Below are 16,082 nucleotides of genomic sequence, written 5' to 3'. Positions count from 1 at the left end.
TAAAGTTACTTTACTTCACAACTTGGAAAATTGTTCCGACCAAGCTGTTACAGATTTGAACAAAAATGCATCTAAGTCTGCTGCTGTTGTGATGCAATGGCTTGTATTCAACACTCACCAAAATCATTCAACACTTTTGGAGAACTTGCCAATAGCACTTTAGTTTTGCTTATCAAATTGGTGAAAGACTAGTATTCCAAATGCACCTGTGTGTTGACCGGGTGAGAAGGAAGAGTCCCAACATAGCTCATGCATGTCATAAAAGGCGACTAAAATGGGTACCCAGCTCTTGGGGGGGGGGGATAGCCCCTGGAGATTATATTAAGTGTTCGGTCCCCCAGGTTCAGGGGTTGGGCGTACGGTCAACAACTCTACCCTCTGAAAAAAGCATTGTTACAAAGTCTCAAGCAATTAAACTATCTGGACCGAACTCTAGAAGAGAACTTGGCAAACGCTTTAAGAATTTGGAACATGGAATATTCGCTATTTATATCGAAGCAAAGGGCTCCAACTTCTGACTGAACAACTAGATTCATAAAAATTCAAAGATTCAAATGGGCTGGCCACATTATAAGATTAAATAAAGAACGATTAACAAACAAAGCTAAACCTACAGGAGTTAGAGCAAGGGGTCAACCTAACCTCAGATGGATTGATTGCCTTGATAAGGATTTTTCTACCACAAAAATGAAAAACTGGCAAGCAATGGTCAAAAAAAGAGAGGCCTGGAAGAAAATTGTTGAGAAGGTCAGGGCCCACCCAGGGTTGTCATGTTACTAAGGAAGGAAGGGAAGTATTCCACATGAGTCAACTTTTTATCTGACAGATATGATGATGAGTATTAACTCAGCTGAAAGAAATTGAATACATGTCACAGGGATACATGTATTCGAACTCTATCAGACAAATCAAAAATGCCCGAACTTAATAAACTTTTGGCTTCTGGCAAAAACAAAGAATGTCCTGTTGCTATATAAATTGTCTTACCGCACCTTCTTTCTTTATTATGGGTTTATGTACAAATAATCGTTGTAAAATTTGATCTTTGGCTGACACTGAAGCTAGTGCTCATTTTGAGGGTAACTTTTGAAAGCAACATCATCTTGTTTATCTTATTTAATGTCTTTCCTGAAATCTCTGTTATATTGGACAAACTAGGAATTCACTAAAGATTCGTATCAACAATCACAGACATGATATACTTTCATTCAAAAACAAAGAAGACAAAGAACTTCAGCACTTTCAATTTCACAGTTTTGATAATATTTCTATTTCAATTCTAGGTTTTGAACACTCTCTGGAGAAGAGACTTTCACTAGAATCTCATTTTATTCTGCAATTCAAATCTATTTTCCCTTATGGGTTAAATTCTTCCCTTGATAATGAATTATATACAGCATACCATAACTCATCTAAAAATCTTAGTATTTATTCACTGTTTAGATTTGGAAATAGTACTAGTACTTCTCGTTTTAATAGAGGATCAGGAAAATCCCCTGCTCGTTTCTGCATTTTTTCGCCCATTGATATTCTAGATAAGCTTGAAAATTCATTTTGTCATTCTTATGACACAGAATATGTAAGGAAATTTCTTTTTAGTCTAAAACTTAAATTTCTAAAAAAACTCAAAAATTTCCTTCCAAACTACCTTTTTAAAAATTCACACTTTGAATTTCTTTGTAATGATCTTCTGATCTACAAAGTTGGTTCTACTCAACAACATCAAACCTACTACGGTACTTTTAGTTTTTTGCAAAAATCCTTCGACTATTTAAACTTTTCAAAACTACACAGTAAACTTTTGGATTTTTTTTTCCCATCAAGGATTTACAAATTGTCTTCAGCTACAAATTCAATCCTCCTTTCTCAAAAAAAATTCCAAACTATCAAGAAGTTGCTAAAAACTTTGATAAATATTTGTACTTTGATTGCAATTGTGCTAATTTCTCTAATTCCATCTTCTTCAACTCTGATCTTGGTCATATTCTGATCCGTGATTTAAATTTTTTACAAAACAAAAAACTCATTAAACTTTTTAGTTTGGGTACTAAATATCGGCCTAATTTTCGTATTAATTTCCTGAAAGCTTATAATAAGCTTACATTTGATCTTGAATATTTTTTAAGAAAAATCTCCTATAGTTTTAATGTTCCACTTAATACATTTCTTGAATATAGACACCACTTTTTAATTGAATTGAAATCACGTTTACGTGATATTGTCAACACAGAATCTTCATACTTCCATCTCTCTGCTGATGAAAATAATGCCATTAATGAGTTTAAAAAAGCCTTTGTCTTTACAGTTGTTGATAAAGCCAGTTCTAATTACTCTATCTGCTGCAAAAAATTATATGCTAATATTTTGAAAAATGAACTAGAAAAAACCACCACTTATGTTTCCTCCAAACTTAATGAATCCTCCATCATCAAAAAATTTGCTGCTGCTTACAAACTTTTTAAATTGCCACGTCCTGATTCTGTTAACTTACCTTATTTATATGCAATTCCAAAATTTCATAAAACACCTGTTGGATTTCGTTTTATATGCTCTACCACCAACACCATCAGAAAAAATCTGAGTGTAAAGCTTGAACAGTTTCTCAAAAAAATTCTACAACAACTTAGACTTCAACAAATGAATTGGTTTTGGATTGTTAATAATAGTGTTGAAGTGATCAATTTACTTAATATGCTTGATATAAATAACTTAGAAACTTTTCTTGGTCTTTTTAAATTTTGTATTTTCAATAATTTTTTCAAAAATGGTAATTTATGTTTTCTACAAATTAATGGCATTGGAATGGGAGCTAATTTTAGCTATACATTAGCCAACCTTTTTCTTTTATATTATGAGAGAAAATATTTAATTGACAATCCTTCCTCTACACCTCTTTGTTGCAGATACATCGATGACCTTTTGTGTATAAATTTTCCTAATTTTTCTGAACTTAGCAAAACTATTTATCATAGTTCAATAACACTCAAAAAGACTAGTTTTAATCAAAATAGCTTTAATTTCCTGGATATCAACAAACAAATTGACTTAAATTGTTCCACTACACTCTATGATAAAAGACGTGAATTTAATTTCACAGTTAACAGCTTACAAGATTTTCCCTCCTGCTTAAGTAAAAAGGTTTTTATTGGCATCATTGTTTCGCAAGCTATCAGAATAAAAAGAATTTGCAATACCATTTCTGCATTTAAGCAAGAAATTTCAGTACTCAATAACTTACTTTTTAATAATAACTTCCCTAAAAATCTAGTTGAAAACATTTGCTTAAGTATAGCCTTCGATGAGCATTTCGCTTCTTTTGAAACTGTTTAACTGTGTAAATGTATGATACAACCGTGACAAACCATTTTTTATGAATCACTGGGGTGGATGAATTTTTACACGTGGGAAACAGGCGACTCGGTATGTCTATGGATTGATCTTCTGGATATGTTTTTATCTTTATTTTATTGTTATGTTGACAACTGGAATGGATTTTTATCAGACTGAACAATAGAATTGGCTTTGTTTACATGGATTTCAAGGTAAGACAATTTTGCTATAGGCAGGTACTGTCCCGTGGATGGCTAATTATCGGAACTTGTTTTCCTAATTAGTCGAGGCGAAACCCCCTGCTTTTAGTTTTAGGTTTGAGCTCTAGTTTATTGTTTTTAGTTTAGCAAATGGTGCTTTTGCCCATTGTTACTCAATATATTGCATGTACTGGAGCTTAAACATTCTCTTTTAGTTCATAGTTAAAATTTTGGTCTTTTGACCATAATTAATGAATCCTCCACGGCTGATGAGCTCTGGATTCATACTTTATCTTTTCCTACTTAATAGCTGCTTGCAATTTTCCTTTTTATCATCATTAATTATTTATAATTTGTTTAATATTTGAAATTCTGTTTGCTTAATTATATATATACAGTGAAACCTCCAATAGCGGACAGTCAAGGGACCAGAAGTTTTGTCCGTTATTGGGAGGTGTCCGCTATTAGGAGGAACTACTTAATTTACCTTTTTCAAAATGGGCTGTTGTTCCCTTTTTAGAACACAATCGAAACAATTGCGAAAGGTTTACTACATTTTACGTCAAGTGTAATTAATCTGTTTTTTCTTAATAAAGGTATACTGACAGCACACACTTCTCGAGTATCACTATTGCATGATGCATGATTGACAGTTGGCAATATGACCTTGAATATAGGCAAATCTTTTTCATGTCTAAAAATTAAACAACCCAACAAAACCACGGCGCCATAAAGCCGACTAATACCGGCGCCGGTCTGCTCAATTGCATCTCCTGAAAGCCCCAGTTAGAAAAAGCGCCCAATTTCCTCTTTTCTATCGTAACTTTTGAATAGTTATTGTGTACAAAATTCATTAAAATCTTAAGAAAAACGTACGTTAATTGTTAGACTGACATCAGTTTTCACTTATCTGCTTCAATACTCTCAAAACTAGCCGTTACAAAATTATAACTTTTATTTTCTTTTTCATTTTTTGCTGCCCGCAAAAAGTACCATGCCTTTTAGTTCTTTTTTTTTCTGCCCCCAACTTTTAAGCCCCAATCGCTGCCTCTGCCCATTACCACCCTTTTAATTCCAAGAAACAAAGGAAATGACGGGGGGGGGTGGGGTGGAATATCAGTTGTGGAGGATGAAAAGCTTTGTAATGCAAGCAGTTACTAAGATATTCTGTGAAAAGAAAAAAAAAACCGGAAGTGCTACGATCGCAAGGGAAATTTTTTGTGAAAAAACTGTCCGCTATTCGGAGTGTCCGTTATTCAGAGTGAATTACATGGAATGGCCTATATTGAGGGACTGGGACTTGCAAAAATGTCCGTTAATTAGAGGTGTCCGTTATTCGGGAGTGTCCGTTAAGGGAGGTTTCACTGTATATATATATATATATATATATATATATAGAAATGCCACACACAGGTTTTTTTAAAGCTTACATTCTAAATTTTTAGAAAAAGTTATTGTTTTACAGTTAGCAGCAGGTTCATGTTCCCCCCCCCCCCAACTTGGCCCTACAACAACGCAAAGCAGTGTGGTTATTGCTTCAGTTCTAAAGGATAAATTACTTTCAAATTGTGCCTTTCAAGATTTACAGGAGAGTTATTTTTTTGTTTTTGTACTGGTTAATAAGTTTGTAGAGGTAGTTAATGTGTTGAATTTCACTCAAAGTAATTGCTTTGTGTATTTTGGACTTCTTCAAAACAAGACTTAATTTTATGTAACATCACATCAGTCACAAAAACTTCATTTTTTAAAACTTTCTCTGTAAATTAAGTATTTTCACCAAAAAAATTAGCATCTCTTCATTTTAGCCAGTATTATTAATACTAATAAATAAAATTAATTGTTTTACTTTAATCTGGCACTTAAAATCATAATTCAAATATGTAACATTAGTCACATTTGTTTTCTTGCTTTAGATAATTCCTTTTTCTTGAAATAGCTTTAACTGCAGCAGATAGGCAAAGAAGAAGGGAGAAATTAAAAAAGTCTGGGAAGTTTGAAGACTATGAATACAGGCAAAAAAATATCGTGAGAAATTGACTACAAAATTGTCAAAGCTCCCAAGACACAAACAAGCGAAAATGAAAATAGAAAGAAAAGAAAAAACTATATGTAGAGCGGCTAAACGAAGAGCATCAAAAAAGATTGATAAGTCAACTCCTACCTCTTCAAACCTTTTAAGTCCATTTAAATCCACATGCTCATTCGGAAAAGCCACAGTCAGAGTGAAACGAGCATTGCCTTCTACTCCACGCCAAAAGAAGGCAGTTATCAAACGATTATTTGAGCAAGAAGTTAGACAACAGATTACAACACTATATTCTGCTGCAAGATCCACAGCTGTATCTCCTGAAGTTGTGCAGTTTGTTACAGAATTTTACAATCTGGATGATATAAGCCGCCAAGCCTCGGGCCCAAAAGATGTAGTGACAGTTTGGAAGGACAATGATGAAAAGGAAAAGTTGCAAAAAGTCATTTGATGTCATCATTAAAAAAATATATGTGCATTGTTCAAAAAGGTGAACCCTGGAGTGAAAATCGGAAGAAGTAAGTTTCGCTTCCTTAGACCAGCTCATATCCTTTTGAGCAGCAAGCTCCTGCATAAAATATGTTTATACCAGTATCATGATAACTTTTTTCTGGCAATCGATGTTCTGCTCAAGAATATTTTAAACATTCCTGGCTCTTCCTCAGTTGATCTTCCTTAAAAACTAACTTGTTCGAAGAAAACTGAATGTTGGTTAAATAAATGTGAAGATTGCCAAGATGGGAAGGGATTGTTGAACATGTTATCAGAAAACTTCAAAGACCTTCAATCCTTATATTCCCATGACATAACATGGATTTCATGGAATGAAAAGCTGTGCAAAGTTGTTGAGGAGGGGAACGTAGAATTGTTAATAGCATATATTTGTGGCTTAATCCCTAAATTCTTGAACCACTGCTTTGCGAAACGCTCTAAAACTTTTCGTGAACAACGTGAAAAGGCTGTAAGCAATTCATTTGAAAAAACTACGGCAATCCTACAGGTCGGTTTCTCTGAGAACTATAAGTGTGTCTCAGAATGAAATCCAAAGTGCCTATTGGGGACAACCTCGAGACCCTTCTTCACTGTTACGATATGGCACTCAGGTACTATTCACCCTCAAACAATAGTCTCTAATAATTTTGATCATTCAAAAGAAGTTGTGGTATCCTATGTCAACAAAATTCTTGTAGATTTGCCGAAAGAAATTGTTAAAGTATATTTTTGCTTAGATGGGCCAGTATCACAGTTAAAAAACAAATTTATTGCAAGAGCTATAAGTACATTACAAGCAAAATTCAAGATTGAGATCAATTAGAATTACTTTGCTACATCGAATGGTAACGGGCTCGTAGGAAACTGGTATGAAGTAGGATATGACAATGAACACTACTCAGGGAAAATTTAAAAAAAATAGTTGACAATGAATAACTTGTTACTATAATGGTAAAATCGGGAAAGTATTGGAAATGGCCAACTGAGACTGATGAGATATTTTACTCAAGAAACCATTTAGTTAGAAAGCTTAACCACCTCCCGATGTTACTAATGCCTGCGGTTGTTTTAAGTTTACAGGGCTGTCAAAATACTGACATGAAATTTTGAGCCAGTCTGTTAAACTAAACTTACTTGATGGAATTTTAGGCTTTTGATTTGTGTATATTGAACTGTGTATTGAGTAGATTAAATTATGTATTGTGAACTTGCTTCAATAGATTTTAATGAAACGAGCTGATGTGTGCATCACATGACTTCCTTTTACTCCAATTTAATGTAATTTTCTCATTATTGGCAGTTTTAATGTAATTCAATAGTTTACTCTCTAAATATCACCAACAGTGGTCAAATTGAAACCAAATTTTTAAAAAAAATCGCCAAATTTGTCGCCAAGTCGGCGACAAAAAGACTGGCGTTATATCGCCAAGTGCCCGCCAAATTATAACACCACTTAAGTTTACATCGAAATTAACGATGATTCCCCCCCCCCCCCAAAAAGGGGCAAAAGACCCCCTTCGGAGCATCCGAATGCAACCAAAAAGAGAGGTGCACAACTAGACCCCACTAGGAGTCTAAGTACTAAATTTCAACTTTCTAGGACGTCCCGTTCTTGAGTTATGCGACATACACACATACCTGTACAATCCCCCCCCCCCTTTCGAGGAAGTTGGAATTGCCCACACAGTCAAATTTCCTTAAAATATGCCCTGGGTTCTGGAGTGCCAAATCGGACAGCATTTGCAGTGCCTACTTGAATTCTGTGTTTCTAGGTCAGGCAGAGGCCGACAAAATCTGTTCCAGTCTAATAAATAATTTAAATGACATGAAACTGCCATTGAACAAGCTGTTAATGGTAAGAATGGACGGTCCTAATGTGAATAAGGCAGTGGCCAAACAGGTAAATGAGAAGTTGGCACTCCAAAGTTTGCCAGAGCTTATAGACTTTGGCTCATGTTCTTTGCACAAGGTGCATAATTCATTTTCCAAGACCCTGCCAATTCTTTCGTTAGATGTGGATCAGTTTGCTAATGATCTTTTCAGATTCTTTAAAATGAGCGCAGCTCGACGGGAAGACTTAAAAGAAATTCAAAAACTTCTGGATACTGAACACGTTTTTTGCTGCGACATGTCAGTTCGAGGTGGCTAACTTTAGGCCCTGTTATTAACAGAATCATTTTGGTATATCCTTCATTGTGTGAATACTTCACAAGTTTTTTGCCACAGCAAAAGAATTTCTCATCAACTGTTCAGGCAAACAGCAGATAGCAAAGAATTGTCAAAATTTTGAAAAAACACTGGCTCGGCTTCAGTTTTTCGCTGAAATTATTCCAACTTGTGGAATCTCCAAAATGAGGACCTGTAGTGTATCTACTGTACAGTAAAATGAATGAGTTGCTAAGAAACATTATGCAACATTTTGTTAGGGACACTGTGATCAACAATCATGAACGGGTGTTCCATGAATCTTCTGGATATTGTCATCAGTGTATTCGATAATTTAAAGCCACTGAAAGAACTGGATGTGGGCAAAATATATTTCAGATATGAACTGTGTAGTATTCTAGTTGCATTGACAGCCTTGAAGCAAAATCTGCCCATCTCAAACAGCTTCCTCAAAGATTTGGAGATCCTACACCTCTTGTTGAGGAAGGAGTCTCTTGATAACAGTCATTAGACTATGCTCAAAAATGTCATCACTGCAGCTGACAAATCGACAGCATTGTCAGGGAATGGCCCATATACCGTGTTGATGAAGATGTTGAAGAAATAACTAAATCTTTTTTATGCAACACTGATGACGAAAATAGGACAGTAAAATATGAACGAATAGATTCATATTGGTCAAAGGTGCTAAAACTGACATCTAGGCTTACTGGTTCAAAAAAGTATGAAAATATGTCGTGCCTTGTAAAAGCTTCTCTCATTATTGCATGGCAATGCTGATGTCGAGAGGGGCTTTTTGGCCAATAATGCAATTGTGCCTCCTGAACGAGCAAGACTTGGAGAGAAAGACATTATTGGTTTGAGGAATGTAAAAGATACCATATGCAGAAGTGGAGGGATTTTAAATATCCCTCTTACATTAAAATTACTCAACTCGGTTACTAAGGCCCATTCGGCATATAAAGAAGAGAAAGAGAGAGAAGCTCTTCAGGCAAAAAAAGAAGCAAAACGAAAAGCTAAAAAGTCTGAAAGTGAGCAAAAAAGAAAAAAAATGAGATCAGAATAAAAAGTAGTGGAAATGAAGGACGCGTCAGACCTGGGGTATGGTGTTGTCTAGGAGAAGAAAACTGCAAATGCAGTACAAATTATTTCATCAACTATGAAGTAAATAGATTGTAACATCAGTCATGCTAAAAAATGTAACATCAGTCACTACAAGTTTAAATGTTAAAAACATAAAGTTTGTTTTTTCTAGTTATTTTTTGTTCCAAATCTTCTTATTGACATCTCAGTTTTCTTATTATAAAACAAAAATCATTCATTTGTTCATGGAAGAGGAGAAATCGTTAATTATCAATAAACATGGAATTTGTGTGTCCATTTTGCGTAATTTCAGTCACACATCTAAAAAATTGAATATATTGATCTTGAAATATTTGATATTAACTCTATATTTGATTCATTAGGAAGTGAGGTATATCAAGTGTTAATTGGTCTTCCTGTGTTTACTGGAAGTGACTCTGTAAGCTCTTTTAAAGGTAAAAGCAAAGTTAAATCGCACAAAATAATGTTGAGCTCAAATTTATTTATATATGGGATTCCAAACACTTGGAATGGATTGGAATTTATCCAGAACTTTAGTAGAACAATTAGAAATTTTTACTTGTTCAATATATGGACAACCTAAGTGACCTAGTGTCGATAGATTTGTTTCAATTGGCTGAGAGTTGTTTGTAAAGCTGTATGTTAGCTCAAAATAAAGATTGTTTAAATAAACATAAGGCCGATTCCATTTTGAAATAAGTCAGAAGACATAAAAATCTGAGTAGTATGGCTTTGAAAATAAGTTACTTTTTAGAGTCTAGGAGCGTATAGCTTATTAAAAAATAGAAAAATATGCTTAATGTTCTCATCTTTTACAAAAGTTTGCTTTATATGTAAAGGGCATTAAAGAAATATACAAACTCAGTAATTTGACTTAGGATTTTACAAGAGCATTGGTTCAAACTAACTTTTCGCAAAATTATTAATTGCATACCAGGATGAGGTGCAAAGTGCCCAGTGGACAAAAGTTTAGGTTAAAATTTTTACAGTTGTAAGAGTTAAAAACTTGAATAGTTTTGTTATTTTCACATGTCAATCATATTTGTAAGCTGGGCTGTTGCTCGGTAAGTTGGGTTTTCTAAGGACTGTACAAACCCCGAATTATTTTTGTTTTAGAAGTTTATTCTTCTTCTGAAAGGACTTTGCTAGATGCCATTATATGTGTCAAGAGCATTTACAATCGAGGAAGAATCTTGCTCGAAAGATATGCAAGCAGCTACTGAAAAGAAAAAAAAAATAGTTCATTTTCAGTTTCATGTTTGAAAATTGTTTGTTGCTGCCAATGAACTAGCAAATTTGTCACCCCAACAATTTACAGAACTCCAAGGATTGAAATTAGGTATGAACATAGTGATTTAGTGAGTGAATTTCATTCATGCATTTTTAAATTGATTGAGGATAGACTTTTAGGAGACATAAAAGAAGTCAAAGTGTAATCATAAATTTGTGATAGAACATGCAATTTGGCCAATAAAAAAGATCTTGGTAGCAATATTAGATACATAAAAAATGGGAAAATACAATAAATTTTTGGAAAGTATTGCTAGTCAGAATGGTAACACAGGCATCAATGCTTTTAATTGCAGAAATTAAAAAGGGTTTAACATTTCCAAAATAGTTGTATCAGGCTGTGATGGTACACAAAATATGTTGGAGAAAAATACTGGTTCGATTGCCAGATTGAAAGGCGTAAAAAGATTAGCTCCTTATGCACAATACAGCAAAATATAAACAGATAATTAGATCAGGTTTTGAAATAGAGTGCAGAATTGCGCGAAACATGCATGAAATCGGTTAGGCATAAATGCCTGTTAATAACAACAGTAAATAATCCTATCTCATCACCTCACAACAACAATAGTAAAAGAATATGTTTTTCGTTACTTGCAATGTATTACCAATCATTCTGCATGACTGGAGTAAAAGACGCTTATCAGCACTCATTCACATTGGTCGAATCGACCGAATGTTTGGTTTCACTTTCGTCCACCATTGGCGGAACTTCGTAGTAGATGACGCCACATGGAAGCTTCTAGAAGGAATCTGATAGCACGTGTACTTAACAATAGCAGTGACGAGTGTCCATTCACATGACTCGGATATGCTAATGACCCGGGGGATATTTAAACTGCTTGCGGCTTATGTTCTTCCTCTTTGATCATCTCTCGTCGTCATAGGCGGTTGCTAAGCCGGCATTCAAACTTGCTTATTTGTGCCGCTCGCCCTTTCTTGAATATGATGAGCTTGTGTTAGCTTATTTCCTAAGGGGTTTTTTTGTCGAAGCATTTAGTCGATAGTCATGTGGTTTAGATTTCATCATTGCTGTATTAGTTATCTCGTGCATTAATAGCACATAGAGAGATATATATAATGATTAGGTTTTCAGTATATTTTTATCATTTACAGAATGTTTTAGCTATCTACATCATTGTTTAATAAATGTCCTTCAAGTTTGAAATAGTTTGTTAGTCTTATTTCGGAACTCACTCTGCAAGTATTAAAGGAAATATTGGGGAGATATTATTAGATTAGAAATTCTCCCCAACAATCGGAAAATCCCGCGCAATCCGAAGGTCCGTGCAGGATTTTCTCCCGTAAATTTTTAAACTTGATAACGAATCCCAGAGGGGGGACTGGAGAAGGAGAAAAAAAATTTTCCTCCTAGCGTAGCATTGCCAATGAGCGAACGATTTCCTCTTCCCCCCACCAACACAATACGGATTTCCCCGTCTCATCAAACTTTAAGAGCAACCCTACTGGAAACGCTCATTCATTCTTTCTAAGAGAGGAGAAAAATATTTGCCAAGACTTACATTATTTGGCAATTTATCTCTCTGAAGAAATCACCCAGGGTGATTTCTTCAAAAAATTTCCGTTTTCTCTTTTTTTTTTAAAGGGGGAAAATAATTTTTTTTTTTCAGATAGAGTGGAAATCATAAAAGCATGTAAGAGTACATAAAATAACATGCAGGTTATACAATGCGTTTTCCGCTCTTATTTGCCTGATTCATAAGAATGCTTGCAACACTTAGAATTCGTCCCTGCCATTCTTTCTGCATGCATGTCCGAAGAAGTGGCCATTTCTGCGAGGTCAGAGGTTACAAAGTGGTTCGATGAGCATCCTCTTACGTCTGTTTTTTTCGCCATTTTGACTTTGAGAGTTTGATTCTAAGCATGGATAAATTTTTAATGAAGCGTCCATCAAGTAATTCAAGTGCATCGACGAATTAAGATCCGCCAGCTTCAATGAATTCCGATCTGCCGGCTTCAATGAATTCCGATTCGCCAGCTTCAATGAATTGCAATCCGCCGACTTCAACGAATTGCAATCCGCCAGCGAAAAGATCGAGGACTGAAGAAGCCGACATCAACTCGAAAACGACACGTAGGAAAAGAAACTTTTTAAGAAAAGTGGTTAAAATTGTACGATTGGCTGGAAAAAGACATGGATCAAGATGGGAAGATTCATATGTATTGTTCATTATGCAAAGCTGCTGGAAACGACTCCATTTTCAACAGGTATGCAATTTTTTACTTGATCGTCAGAAAAAAAAATCTTTGCAGAAGAAATCCAATCATTCTAATCAATGGGAAACGAACCCCATTTGAATAATTAGATCCAAAAAATAGTACTAAATATTCGATTATAAGGGATGTTTGTGATCCGAAAAATTTGGTTGGCAACATTCCAAAACTTAAAAATTATATTAAAAAAAAGCACTTAAAATGTTTTTTTAAATGTTTTTTTATGCATGTTTGGAGAGTATTTATGGGAATGGGGAGGGGGGGGGGGTCGATCTTCTGAAGATGTCATTCTGTGTTAAGAAATTTTACTTGAGTTCACTTGCACCATGACAATTATTGGGTGAATGTTATTTAGTTATAAAATATTTTTTAGAAAATTAAATAATAAAATAAAATTACAAAATAAATGAATAATTATTTGACAATAAGGTTGTTATTTACCTGAAAAAAAATTAAATGATTAAAAATGAGCATAATTTATAACATATATCAAAAAGTTAAAAAATAAATATTTTGTTTCAGGAGGGGTTACAACGTATAAATCATCAACTTTACAGAGACATAGCCAAAGTCGTGACCATGTATTTGCCATTCAAGCGTCCAAGTCAAGAAAAGACATGGATGTGGCAGTGGCTAAGAATCATTAAGGAACAATGATTTTTTTATGACTTGCATGAAAAGTGCATTGTTTTTAGCAGTTAATGATTTGCCAATTTCTATATTTGGAGCATTGCAGGATTTTGCAGAATCCCAAGGGTGTCCAAGTGTTAGAAACAGTGCTTCATCTGTGCAATACAGAAACAATCATTCTGTAAATGAACTACAGGAAGCAATTGGCAAAGTTTTGTTAAATGACTTACAAGAAGATGTGCAGAACTGTAACTTCGTGGGACTACTTTGTGATGAAAGTTGTGACCTCAGCAATATCAAGCATTTAGGTATAAATATACGGTTTGTGAAAAATATTTTCGAAAATATCCGAGGCTTTGATTTATATCCGAATATTTTGATATATATGTATATCTCCAATATTTTCGATCAGCACTTTAATAGTAAATACATCCTGAAGTTAGTGCTAATCATTTTTTTAATATTATTATTCCTATAATTTATAGGGGAGAAAAAACGTAAAATTTGCTGACCCGTGAAAGTTAGGATATTTTGTAAAAATTTTATTGTGGGGGCCCCTTTGTTGTGGAGGCCCCCGGGGCAGTAGCCCCACCTGCCCTCCCCTAAATCCGGCCCTGGAGATGGACTTGACTCAACACCTTGTCAAGGAAATGACAATGCTGCCAAGATGTCATGCATTCGTTCAGGAGTGGAGAATAGAATCAAAGAACGCAACACAAAAACTATATTTGTCCTATGTCAACTTGGTAAGTGTGTATGTGTGAAGTACAATCTTTCGCAAGTGTTCAAACCTGCGTTACGTTTTTGGAATGTTGGAAAACATGTATAAAGTGTTTTCATCTTTGATGCAAAGGTGGAACATATTGGTAGAAACTGTAGGAGTAACGGTAAAAAGGCTAAATAGTTCTTACTACGATGCCATGAAACCAATATTTCTTCACTTGACAAGTTGAAGCTGTTGGAAAGTTATGTGATAAATAGGAAAATATTGATATAAGAGGAGCAGCAGAGAAGCTATTTACAAACATATGTAATTTAAATCTTCTGTTTCTTGCAGTTATGGTAAAACATTTTAGTTGAAGTAAATAATGCCCAGAAATGCCTCAAGAGTGAAGGTATCACTTTGTGAAAACCTATATCAAAGCTGAGAAGTTTGATAGCCTTTTGTAAGAAACTCAACTTCAGTATTAGAGTTTGTGATTTCAACTTGTGCGGAATGGATGTAGATATTGAAAGCAAAGGACGAAAGCGTTTTAAGAAAAGTGCCAGAAGAGCAAAGATGCTGACTTGACACCATAGCAGAAAGTGCAGTGAACGTTTGAGTGCATTGATAAGCTATATGTATAGTTAGAGTCAAACAACTTCTATGGGGAATGGTGCATAAAAAGTTTGGCATTGTCCAGTCAACGCATCTTTAAGTAGCAAGTTATGCTCAGCAAGAAACCAAAACATTCGATGATGTTTGGATGGTGTGTCTGTTTTGTCAAGCAAAAGGAGTTTCTCCAAACTTTAATTAAGAGCTATCTTTGCTCAAATATGATCCAATCTCAAGTTTAGTCATGATATCTATTGAGAACACTGCTGCAAATCAAAAAAATTTTGAAACAATTTGCAGAGGAATAAGCAAGCAAATAAAGTATTTTGTGCTTCGCTATCTGGGAATTACATTTTTAAATTCTTTCCGTATTTTTTTTTTTATGTATAATAAAAGAAACTGGGCTTTAGCCAAACTTTTCTTTTTTTAATAAATTTACTGAGTGCACAATAATTGAGTCCTTAATGAGACTCAAACTTTCAAAGTTTGTACAGTAATAAAGAGCCTCTAAAGCAGGTCCATGTCTGACTTAAAATGATTTCCGAATAAAAATGACTTAATCTCAAATTCTATGTTTCTTATCAAAGAACATTTTAAGCTTGTACAGTTGTAAATAATTTGTTTTTCATACAATGTAATATGATCAAAATTTACATTTCAGTATAGAGTGAATGACAATACCTTGGTAAGTGCAAAAATGCTGGTAAGTGCACAATATTGAAATAAAGGACATTACTTTTCATGTTCACAAATCTTAAATGTGTAAAATTTTAGCTAAAAGCAATCATTGTAACCTGGGGTTGGAGTGGAGATTTAAAAAGGATACAATTTTGGTAAGACTTTAGGACATGTTTGGAACAATGAATATTGAAGATTAACAAAAACAAATACACCTATTTTGAGCGGATGTTTCCTTTGTTAATTTTGTTACAGACTGCACAAAGAATTATGGATGTCATACCCATATGCCACGGCCTTCTCTTATCTAGGTGGAGCCTGGCGCTTTGTGGGCGCAGTAGAAGTGTCAACTTGCCCTGATGGGCTTTGAGAGTCTAAATTGAATATGTAGTGTAGCAAGTTGTTAAAAAACTCATTCCACAATACAGATTAGTTTTTCAGATAACACCTTGTTACTAATTCTAAAATTGAGCTAAGCCTTTGTATGATTTTTGTGGCAGCTCACTACATTATTATGCTACAAGCTCTTTTGCTTACATGAACTATTTTTAGGGGGGGGGGCACAAATACTAAGTTCTTAGTAAAGATGGTGCTTTTTTTTAAATGTGTCATTTCC

At 34.5% G+C, this 16,082-nt stretch overlaps 1 protein-coding gene across 1 annotated transcript in view; it reads right to left on the bottom strand.

Annotated features, from left to right (window-relative positions):
• Positions 1–16,082, bottom strand: part of LOC129229320 (single-stranded DNA-binding protein, mitochondrial-like) — a 71,970-nt gene that overhangs the window by 40,304 nt on the left and 15,584 nt on the right. The window lies entirely within an intron of this gene.

Source organism: Uloborus diversus, chromosome 9 (assembly GCF_026930045.1).
Source record: "Uloborus diversus isolate 005 chromosome 9, Udiv.v.3.1, whole genome shotgun sequence".
Taxonomy (NCBI): Eukaryota; Metazoa; Arthropoda; class Arachnida; order Araneae; family Uloboridae; genus Uloborus; species Uloborus diversus.
The sequence above is the reverse complement of the archived record's forward strand: the minus strand, read 5'-3'. Positions and strand labels throughout refer to the sequence as shown.